Genomic DNA, 11989 nt, shown 5'->3' on the forward strand with positions numbered 1-11989 from the left:
GTAAACAAAACACATATGAATTGATGTAAAACAACCATGGAGCATAAAAAATTATAGATAAATTTGAGACGTATCACTGACCTTATCCACAACATAGCAATAAACGCCTTTTCCTGTCGACACACCAGATCCTCTCCAACGGAACGAGATCTACTTCACCGCGGCCCCTCCACAGAAGCCGATCTATTCCACCGACTACCTCGGCGTGGCGGCTGTATCAACTTCACCGAAGGCCTTGCCAGCCAACCGGATCTGCTTCACTAACGCTCGCTTCTCCTGAAACAGGGTCGATTCATCATCTCCCGCGTTCGCCGCTACTGGAATGCAAGCTAACGCCCCCGTCCACCCCGCTGCTGCTTGGTAAGTACTCTGGCCCGTTTGATCGCGGTGTTTCTTTAGTCATGTTTTGTATAGTTATTTGCAGATCTCATATTCCATTAACTTTCTTGATGTGTTGCTTCGCATGAAGTTCGTTTTAATATTGTACAAAAGCATTATCCGGTCGCTACCATCATGTTCATTCTACTGACACATGTGTGCATCCACATATTGATAGTCGTATACCCATTCATTTGCTGACAGCTGTTTTTTTACTGGCTGCTATTATCGCACTACTTTTATAGTCATGCTATGGGCATTTCCAATCTGGTTGTTCTTATACCACGTCATTAGCTCACCGCTAGCTGCTAGCTGTTTTCGCCTGCCTGCTATTGTCACACTGCTTTTATAATCATGCTATGTGCATTTTCAATCGGCTTGCTCTTATACCTCGTCATTAGCTTATAACTATTTTTTTCCATGAATGCTCGATCTTGTCACACAACTTGTATAGTTATTTTTGCGTGCATGTCTGGTCTTTGTATTATCCTAAACTAACTTGTCAATGTTATTTTTCCTAGGGATTGATCATGCGAACCGCTTATTAGAACATCCAACATTAATAGCGGTGACGCTAGGGAAGGTTGGAATCTGAGTTCTTGGTTGGTAATTTTGGCAGTCTACTTCTGTTATTATCTATAACATATATGCATTGTTCCTTCTGCTAGAGATTAATACTTAGAACCCTGACATAGCTAAGCCATTCACGCTTTACTATGTTTCTGCCTATTTGATATGCTTGTCTTGGAGCAACTGCTAAGGTGTTTTGAACCTGACATCTGGTCATTCTTAATGCCAGTTTACTTTATGTGGAAAACCTTGGCATCATAGTTATATTAATTCCCTACTCTAAATCTGAACATCTGAAATTCTTATCTCATGCAAAGCAACATCTAGTTGGTTTTATCTGATATCTGGTAAATATTAGCTTATTCATTTGGCAGCTCAATTTTTTTTGTTATTTGAAACGAACTAACTTGGTCTTAAATGTGATATCTAAACACAGATTAAGGACAATGGAGCAGGAGGCTTAGCATTTCACCTGATGGCTGAGCCTAAAATGACAGGCGACAGGCATGTTGACTACGACTAGTGCATGCATGAGAAGAACCTTCAGCGATCCAGTCTGTGCTTAGTACATGTTTCATATATTATCTTGTGCGTATTTCTGCTACATGATGTTATCTGATCTCTACATTGCATAATACATGTTTGAATAGTTCATTGTTGTAACTATATTTGCAATATTACCACAATGTAGTTGTAATGAAGCAGTCATCATTAGAAGACATGTGCCAAAAAAGGATCTGTAGCGAGCTTGTGCAATATTATAATGTAAGTCTGTGCTTAGTACAAGTTCCATATATTATGTTGTGCTTATTTCTGCAACTTGTTACTATCTTATATCTACATTGCATAATACATGTTTGAATAGTTCACTGTTGTAGCTATGTTTGCAATATTACTAGAATGCAGTTGTAATGAAGAAGTCCTTAGTAGAAGATAGAGGGCAAAAAAGTTTTCGTAGTGAGCCTATGCAATGATATAATGTAAGTTTGTGCTTAGAACTTGTGACTATCTCATATCGACAATGCTTAATACATGTTTGCATAGTTTATCGTTTAACTATCATAATGCAGTTGTAATGAAGCAATTCCCAACAGAAGAGAGGCCCCCAAAAAATTCTGACCTTTCTTTTGATGCATCCTCCCATAGCGGTCAACCTAGACCATTCCTTTCATAAAATAGTAAATATCTCAAGGCTATACTGTATGAAAGACATGGTGTTGCTGCTCTAATATTTCTAGTTGATATGTTGAAAAAGAGCACACAATATTCAATCAAGGCGATTGCCAAATATCACCGTGTTATTGATGATGCTGATAGAAGCCCTCCATAATTATATGTATTTTTTTATTTGGGCACATTAAATGCCTTGTAATTTTCCTAATTATTATTTTTGTTTAAATTAATTGGACACAGTGCTACAATGTGTATGTAATTGGGTATATCATTGATATCGGCTTTTAAGTGTAATTGGCTTTCGTAATTAGTTTAGCGGGACCCATGAACAGGAGCAACAGCCACTCCATGACTTCACCACCTACCAGGACATGTACGTGCTCGAAGGAAGCATTGAGACCCTGAGCAACCTTGCCATCAACCTTCGAGACCACACCACCGAACTCAATTCCTAGTTGACTCATTGGAGCAGCCAATGGAACGATGGGAATTATCCTCCACCACAATGAGCTTACCAAGAGGGCTTGCAAGAGACTAAGCCTGGGGATGTGTTCCTCTAGCATTTTTATTTGTGTTGATGAATAAATTTGTACTCCACCTCTTTGAGAGAGCTTTGAAACACTCATGTTGGTTTGTTCCAACACTTTTCTTTTTCGTTTTAGTTTGTTTTCCTTTTTTCCTTTTTCCCTTTTTATTTGTTTTTTTAGTTCCTTACTTTGTCACCATTCTCATTTCTTTTTCCCTTTCTATCCCAATTCACGAAAATACGAAAAATAATTTCCCTTTTATCCTTGTTCTTGAAAGAACTGAATTTTCTAATGCCTCTTTCCTTGATTATATTTATGAGAGAGATATACCAAGGATTTTGAAGGAACACATCATAAGGAAGATAAATATGAAGCCACCTAGAAGAGGTATGTCTTATGTATCCCACTTTTGAAGTTTGAATTGTTTATGCTAGTCTGTAGACTTGCTAAGATAGTGTATCGGCGGGAGTGATTTGAAAAATTGGAGTAGAGCTTTATTTGTATGCTTAGTTAATTGTGAAATTTCTTACTCTAGTTCATTTAGTTAACCGAGTCTTGCCTTGGAAATAATATTGCCAAAAAGTACAACAAGAAGAAGTCTTAAAATTGTGACTTGTATGATGACCAATTGTCTTAAGGGTCTAACTTTGAATATACTTAACTCCATAGATGTTGTGATAGACTTGATAGCACTCTTGATAGGAGTTGTTTGATGGAATTCAAGTCTAGTGGTAGCTGAGACGCATGCCAAGGTGTAAGGTTGTATACAAATATGAGATATTGTTTTACGCGTGTCAACATATGCATTAGTGTCTAATATTGCTTTATGTGTATCAACACGACTGTTGCACACACTCTTGGGATAGTAGCACCACTGGCCCCATGGTTGTCACAATCCTACAATGTCATTCATGAATTTTAGTTGGAAACTGTCGAAGGAATCCGAAAGATATCGCTTCTCAAGTCTTGGCATGGACTCGCTACTATTAGATGATTATATTCTTTAAAGGCAATGAATGGATAGTAAGTGTTCTGATAGCCTTGATCGATTGATGTGGCGTAATTAAGATATATATTTCCTTGCTTATACCTCTTTAGACATGAATGCTCATACTTAATTTGATGATAATAAACTTCCAGTGTTTCTTGGCAAACTGAGAGTTAACTATTTAAGCTAGAGTATTTTTTTCCACAACTAGCTATTCATACTTATAATCTTTATTGTGAGTTACCAATGCTTGTATTATATTCTTGGCACTTCTCTAATTAACTATGGTAAGCTTTCAAATGGAAGAAGTGCTGGACTCATAAGGTTACCACTTGTAACTGACTTTGCTTTCTCGTTGTTTTTGTTAAAACGTCAAGTTCCTTATGGTTCTTTGTTTCTTGCTCGAGGACGATCAAGTTTAAGCTTGGGGAAGTTGATGGCTGTGAAATACGCCATATTTTCTCGCATTTAAACCCTTAGCTAAGTCAAGAAATTGACTAAGTTTTTTACCTCTCAACTTGCCACTAATGCTTAATCAATGCAAAGATATGCAATCTCTTCCATTTTTGGATGTTGTGCAGGAAATCACGTCATAATGGCAAATGGACCTGCAATTACTGAAGAAAATCACATAATGGCAAATTTGACTACACTCGGAAAGGCGGTTCCTGCATCTTTAACGGGCATAGGGACGGGTAAGCCTGCTCGTACCATCCGCCTGTACCACCTGCGGCTGCGTTCCCGAGGTCAAACACTATAAAAGTCGTGAAGGGACCGACGCTGAAAAGAGAACCATTCGTCGCCAAACAGAGCCTCCATCAACCAGATCCATCTACACCACACCGAAGGAGATCCATCACCATAGTTAATCCATTCCATCTCCCATCTCCTCCATAGCCATAGCCATCACCATTGTAATAGAGATCTCCTTTAGAATTGGCGACCATTGTAAGAGTATTGTGATTTCAATCTAAGTATTTTGCACAATGATTTCTATCTTTGTATTTGATCTTGATATTATGTGTGAGTAGTCCTTGATGTCTACGCACGCTTCTATTCCTGTAGACAGTGTTGGGCCTCCAAGAGCAGAGGTTTGTAGAACAGCAGCAAGTTTCCCTTAAGTGAATCACCCAAGGTTTATCGAACTCATGGAGGTAGAGGTCAAAGATATCCCTCTCAAGCAACCCTGCAATGACGATTCAAGAAGTCTCTTGTGTCCCCAACACACCCAATACACTTGTCAGATGTATAGGTGCACTAGTTCGGCGAAGAGATAGTAAGATGCAAGTGATATGGATGAATATGAGTGGTAATAACAATCTGAAATAAATATGGCAGCAAGTAAACATGCAGTAGAACAGTAAATAAACGGTGATTCGATATTTGGAAACAAGGCCTAGGTATCATACTTTCACTAGTGGACACTCTCAACAATGATCACATAAATAAATAACTTCTTGATACGTCTCCGACGTATCGATAATTTCTTATGTTCTATGCCATATTATTGATGATACCTACATGTTTTATGCACACTTTATGTCATATTCGTGCATTTTCTGGAACTAACCTATTAACAAGATGCCGAAGTGCCGCTTCTCGTTTTCTGCTGTTTTTGGTTTCAGAAATCCTAGTAACGAAATATTCTCGGAATTGGACGAAACGAAGACCCGTGGGCCTATTTTGCCACGAACCTTCCGAAGACCGAAGAGCATACGAAGTGGGGCCACGAGGTGGCGACACCACAAGGCGGCACGGCCAAGGGGGCTCGCGCCGCCCTATGGTGTGGGCCCCTCGTCGGCCCCCGACTCGCCCTTCCGCCTACTTAAAGCTTCCGTCGCGAAACCCCCGAGGCGAAAAACCACGATACGGAAAACCTCACCGAGACGCCGCCGCCGCCGATCCCATCTCGAGGGATCCCGGAGATCTCCTCCGGCACCCCGCCGGAGAGGGGATTCATCTCCCGGAGGACTCTACACCGCCATGGTCGCCTCCGGAGTGATGAGTGAGTAGTTCACCCCCGGACTATGGGTCCATAGCAGTAGCTAGATGGTTGTCTTCTCCTCATTGTGCTTCATTGTTGGATCTTGTGAGCTGCCTAACATGATCAAGATCATCTATCCGTAATACTCTATGTTGTGTTTGTCGGGATCCGATGGATAGAGAATACCATGTTATGTTAATTATCAAGTTATTACATATGTGTTGTTTATGATCTTGCATGCTCTCCGTTATTAGTAGAGGCTCGGCCAAGTTTTTACTCTTAACTCCAAGAGGGAGTATTTATGCTCGATAGTGGGTTCATGCCCGCATTGACACCGGGACAAGTGATGTAAAGTTCTAAGGTTGTGTTGTGCTGTTGCCACTAGGGATAAAACATTGGCGCTATGTCCGAGGATGTAGTTGTTGATTACATTACGCACCATACTTAATGCAATTGTTTGTTGCTTTGCAACTTAATACTGGAGGGGGTTCGGACGATAACCTGAAGGTGGACTTTTTAGGCATAGATGCAGTTGGATGGCGGTCTATGTACTTTGTCGTAATGCCCAATTAAATCTCACTATACTTATCATGCCATGTATGTGCATTGTTATGCCCTCTCTATTTGTCAATTGCCCGACCGTAATTTGTTCACCCAACATGCTTTTATCTTATGGGAGAGACACCTCTAGTGAACTCGTGGACCCCGGTCCATTCTTTAATACCGAAATACAAATCTGTCGCAATACTTGTTTTTACTATTTTCTCTCGCAAACAATCATCTTCCACACAATACGGTTAATCCTTTGTTACAGCAAGCCGGTGAGATTGACAACCTCACCGTTTCGTTGGGGCAAAGTACTTTGGTTGTGTTGTGCAGGTTCCACGTTGGCGCCGGAATCTCTGGTGTTGCGCCGCACTACATCCCGCCGCCATCAATCTTCAACGTGCTTCTTGACTCCTACTGGTTCGATTAAACCTTGGTTTCTTACTGAGGGAAACTTGCCGCTGTGCGCATCACACCTTCCTCTTGGGGTTCCTAACGGACGTGTCAACTACACGCATCAAGCAAATTTCTGGCGCCGTTGCCGGGGACCTGAAGAAAAGTTACACCACAGAGATCTCTAACTCCCACGTCAACTTTGCGCCAGCAGCAAATTTCTGGCGCCGTTGCCGGGGAGATCAAGACACGCTACAAGGGGAGTCTCCACTTCTCAATCTCTTTACTTTGTTTTTGTCTTGCTTTATTTTATTTACTACTTTGTTTGCTGCATTATATCAAAACACAAAAAAATTAGTTGCTAGCTTTACTTTATTTACTGTCTTGCACTCTATATCAAAAACACAAAAAAATTAGTTACTTGTTTTACTTTACTTAATATCATGCATGTTTTTATTTCACTAGTTAAGCATAATGGAAAACAACAAAAATATGAGAGATCTTTATGAAATTTATCTTGAATTAGGACATGATGTGTTTGAAGAGAGAATTAAAAAACCCATGGAACTTTATATGCATGCTAATGGGAATGTTATTACTATGGATGCTTTGAACACCATTGTTGCTAATGCTATGGAAAATTCTAAGCTTGGGGAAGCTGGCTCGATGAGCATGATCTTTTTAGTCCCCCAAGCATTGAGGAGAAAATTTTCTTTTATGATTACAATATGCCTCCTATATATGATGATAGCCACTTTGTTGAATTTGCTCCCACTACAACTAATAAAATTGATTATGCTTACGTGGAGAGTAATAATTTTATGCATGAGACTCATGATAAGAATGCTTTATGTGATAGTTACATTGTTGAGTTTGCTCATGATGCTACTGAAAATTATTATGAGAGAGGAAAATATGGTTTTAGAAATTTTCATGTTACTAAAACACCTCTCTATGTGCTGAAATTTTTGAAGCTACACTTGTTTTATCTTCCTATGCTTGTTACTTTGCTCTTCATGAACTTGTTTATTTACAAGATTCCTATGCATAGGAAGCATTTTAGACTTAAATGTGTTTTGAATTTGCCTCTTGATGCTCTCTTTTGCTTCAAATACTATTTCTTGCGAGTGCATCATTAAAACTGCTGAGCCCATCTTAATGGCTATAAAGAAAGAACTTCTTGGGAGATAACCCATGTGTTATTTTGCTACAGTACTTGGTTTTTATTTTGCGTCTTGGAAGTTGTTTACTACTGTATCAACCTCTCCTTATCTTAGTTTTATGTTTTGTTGTGCCAAGTAAAATCTTTGATAGTAAAGTAAATACTAGATTTGGATTACTGCGCAGAAACAGATTTCTTTGCTGTCACGAATCTGGGTCTAATTCTCTGTAGGTAACTCAGAAAATTAAGCCAATTTACGTGCATGATCCTCAGATATGTACGCAACTTTCATTCAATTTGAGCATTTTCATTTGAGCAAGTCTGGTGGCCTAATAAAATCCATCTTTACGGACTGTTCTGTTTTGACAGATTCTGCCTTTTATTTTGCATTGCCTCTTTTGCTATGTTGGATGAATTTCTTTGATCCATTAATGTCCAGTAGCTTCATGCAATGTCCAGAAGTGTTAAGAATGATTGTGTCACCTCTGAACATGTTAATTTTTATTGTGCACTAACCCTCTAATGAGTTGTTTCGAGTTTGGTGTGGAGGAAGTTTTCAAGGATCAAGAGAGGAGTATGATGCAATATGATCAAGGAGAGTGAAAGCTCTAAGCTTGGGGATGCCCCGGTGGTTCACCCATGCATATATTAAGAAGACTCAAGCGTCTAAGCTTGGGGATGCCCAAGGCATCCCCTTCTTCATCGACAACATTATTGAGTTCCTCCCCCGAAACTATATTTTTATTCCGTCACATCTTATGTACTTTGCTTGGAGCGTCGGTTTGTTTTTGTTTTTTGTTTTGTTTCAATAAAATGGATCCTAGCATTCACTTTATGGGAGAGAGACACGCTCCGCTGTAGCATATGGACAAATATGTCCTTAGGCTCTACTCATAGTATTCATGGCGAAGTTTCTTCTTCGTTAAATTGTTATATGGTTGGAATTGGAAAATGCTACATGTAGTAACTCTAAAATGTTTTGGATAATTTGATACTTGGCAATTGTTGTGCTCATGTTTAAGCTCTTGCATCATATACTTTGCACCCATTAATGAAGAAACACTTAGAGCTTGCTAATTTGGTTTGCATATTTGGTTTCTCTAGAGTCTAGATAACATCTAGTATTGAGTTTTGAACAACAAGGAAGACGGTATGGAGTCTTATAATGTTTACAATATGTCGTTTATGTGAGTTTTGCTGTACCGTTCATCCTTGTGTTTGTTTCAAATAGCCTTGCTAGCCTAAACCTTGTATCGAGAGGGAATACTTCTCATGCATCCAAAATACTTGAGCCAACCACTATGTCATTTGTGTCCACCATACCTACCTACTACATGGTATTTATCCGCCATTCCAAAGTAAATTGCTTGAGTGCTACCTTTAAAATTCCATCATTCACCTTTGCAATATATAGCTCATGGGACAAATAGCTTAAAAACTATTGTGGTATTGAATATGTACTTATGCACTTTATCTCTTATTAAGTTGCTTGTTGTGCGATAACCATGCTTCGGGGACGCCATCAACTATTCTTTGTTGAATATCATGTGAGTTGCTATGCATGTCCGTCTTGTCCGAAGCAAGAGAGATCTACCACCTTCATGGTTGGAGCATGCATATTGTTAGAGAAGAACTTTGGGCCGCTAACTAAAGCCATGATTCATGGTGGAAGTTTCGGTTTGGACATATATCCTCAATCTCATATGAGAATAATAATTGTTGCCACATGCTTATGCATTAAAGAGGAGTCCATTATCTCGTTGTCCATGTTGTCCCGGTATGGATGTCTAAGTTGAGAATAATCAAAAGCGAGAAATCCAAAATGCGAGCTTTCTCCTTAGACCTTTGTACAGGCGGCATGGAGGTACCCCATTGTGACACTTGGTCAAAACATGTGCATTGCAAAGATCCGGTAGTCCAAGTTAATTAGGACAAGGTGCGGGCACTATTAGTATACTATGCATGAGACTTGCAACTTGTAAGATATAATGTACATAACTCATATGCTTTATTACTACCGTTGACAAAATTGTTTCATGTTTTCAAAATAAAAGCTCTAGCACAAATATAGCAATCGATGCTTTCCTCTTTGAAGGACCATTCTTTTACTTTTATGTTGAGTCAGTTCACCTATCTCTCTCCACCTCAAGAAGCAAACACTTGTGTGAACTGTGCATTGATTCCTACATATTTGCATATTGTACTTGTTATATTACTCTATGTTGACAATTATCCATGAGATATACATGTTACAAGTTGAAAGCAACCGCTGAAACTTAATCTTCCTTTGTGTTTCTTCAATACCTTTACTTTGATTTATTGCTTTATGAGTTAACTCTTTTTCAAGACTTATTAATACTTGTCTTGAAGTACTATTCATGAAAAGTCTTTGCTTTATGATTCACTTGTTTACTCATGTCATTACCATTGTTTTGATCGCTGCATCCACTACATATGTTTACAAATAGTATGATCAAGGTTATGATGGCATGTCACTTCAGAAATTATCTTTGTTATCGTTTTACCTCGCTCGGGACGAGCAGTAACTAAGCTTGGGGATGCTTGATACGTCTCCGACGTATCGATAATTTCTTATGTTCTATGCCATATTATTGATGATACCTACATGTTTTATGCACACTTTATGTCATATTCGTGCATTTTCCGGAACTAACCTATTAACAAGATGCCGAAGTGCCAGTTCTCGTTTTCTGCTGTTTTTGGTTTCGTAAATCCTAGTAACGAAATATTCTCGGAATTGGACGAAACGAAGACCCATGGGCCTATTTTGCCACGAACCTTCCAGAAGACCGAAGAGCATACGAAGTGGGGCCACGAGGTGGCGACACCACAAGGCGGCGCGGCCAAGGGGGGGCCCGCGCCGCCCTATGGCGTGGGCCCCTCGTCAGGCCCCCGACTCCCGCCCTTCCGCCTACTTAAAGCCTCCGTCGCGAAACCCCTGAGGCGAAAAACCACGATACGGAAAACCTTACTGAGACGCCGCCGCCGCCGATCCCATCTCGGGGGATCCTGGAGATCTCCTCCGGCACCCTGCCGGAGAGGGGATTCATCTCCCGGAGGACTCTACACCGCCATGGTCGCCTCCGGAGTGATGAGTGAGTAGTTCACCCCTGGACTATGGGTCCATAGCAGTAGCTAGATGGTTGTCTTCTCCTCGTTGTGCTTCATTGTTGGATCTTGTGAGCTGCCTAACATGATCAAGATCATCTATCCGTAATACTCTATGTTGTGTTTGTCGGGATCCGATGGATAGAGAATACCATGTTATGTTAATTATCAAGTTATTACATATGTGTTGTTTATGATCTTGCATGCTCTCCGTTATTAGTAGAGGCTCTGGCCAAGTTTTTACTCTTAACTCCAAGAGGGAGTATTTATGCTCGATAGTGGGTTCATGCCTGCATTGACACCTGGGACAGTGACGTGAAAGTTCTAAGGTTGTGTTGTGCTGTTGCCACTAGGGATAAAACATTGGCGCTATGTCCGAGGATGTAGTTGTTGATTACATTACGCACCATACTTAATGCAATTGTCTGTTGCTTTGCAACTTAATACTGGAGGGGTTCGGACGATAACCTCGAAGGTGGACTTTTTAGGCATAGATGCAGTTGGATGGCGGTCTATGTACTTTGTCGTAATGCCCAATTAAATCTCACTATACTTATCATGCCATGTATGTGCATTGTTATGCCCTCTCTATTTGTCAATTGCCCGACTGTAATTTGTTCACCCAACATGCTTTTATCTTATGGGAGAGACACCTCTAGTGAACTCGTGGACCCCGGTCCATTCTTTAATACTGAAATACAAATCTGCTGCAATACTTGTTTTTACTATTTTCTCTCGCAAACAATCATCTTCCACACAATACGGTTAATCCTTTGTTACAGCAAGCCGGTGAGATTGACAACCTCACTGTTTCGTTGGGGCAAAGTACTTTGGTTGTGTTGTGCAGGTTCCACGTTGGCGCCGGAATCTCTGGTGTTGCGCCGCACTACATCCCGCCGCCATCAACCTTCAACGTGCTTCTTGACTCCTACTGGTTCGATTAAACCTTGGTTTCTTACTGAGGGAAACTTGCCGCTGTGTGATGGCGTGTATTTCACACTGTTGTGGGTATACTTCATGGGTGTACCATCGACAGTGCCTAGATCCGGCAAGCCCGGGTGGCCCACAGACGGTGATGAGGCATGTGGCCCATCGGGCGGCCCAGTTGCTGTTGATCATGAAGGAAGAAGTCCAGCCCG

The sequence above is a fragment of the Lolium rigidum genome, chromosome 2, assembly GCF_022539505.1.
Source record: "Lolium rigidum isolate FL_2022 chromosome 2, APGP_CSIRO_Lrig_0.1, whole genome shotgun sequence".
Lineage (NCBI taxonomy): Eukaryota > Viridiplantae > Streptophyta > Magnoliopsida > Poales > Poaceae > Lolium > Lolium rigidum.